This window comes from Phytophthora infestans, genomic scaffold, assembly GCF_000142945.1.
Source record: "Phytophthora infestans T30-4 supercont1.56 genomic scaffold, whole genome shotgun sequence".
Taxonomy (NCBI): Eukaryota; Oomycota; class Peronosporomycetes; order Peronosporales; family Peronosporaceae; genus Phytophthora; species Phytophthora infestans.
In genome coordinates, this window is record NW_003303703.1 from 402,178 (window position 1) to 402,501 (window position 324).

The window sequence follows — 324 nt, forward strand, 5'->3', positions numbered from 1 at the left end:
CTGTTTGCACTGTGCTACTACGAGTGGCGGACCTCCAATTCCACGCCCATTGGGAGAGGCGCTTCACGCTGGCAGGCCAAACGAGGTTCTTCACTGGGATTATCTATACATGAGCCTTGCTACGACTGGTAAACTCTACATCTTGGTGCTAAAGGACGACGCATCGAAATTTGTCTGGTTTCGCCCGTGTAGTGAAGCGACAGCTGCTGTCACGTATTACGTGTAATTGGAGTGGTTCGGGTGTTTCGGGGTCTGTTACACTGGGGTGAGCGATCAAGGTACTCACTTCAAAAACGATGTGATCAAATTCCTTCAACATTCCTG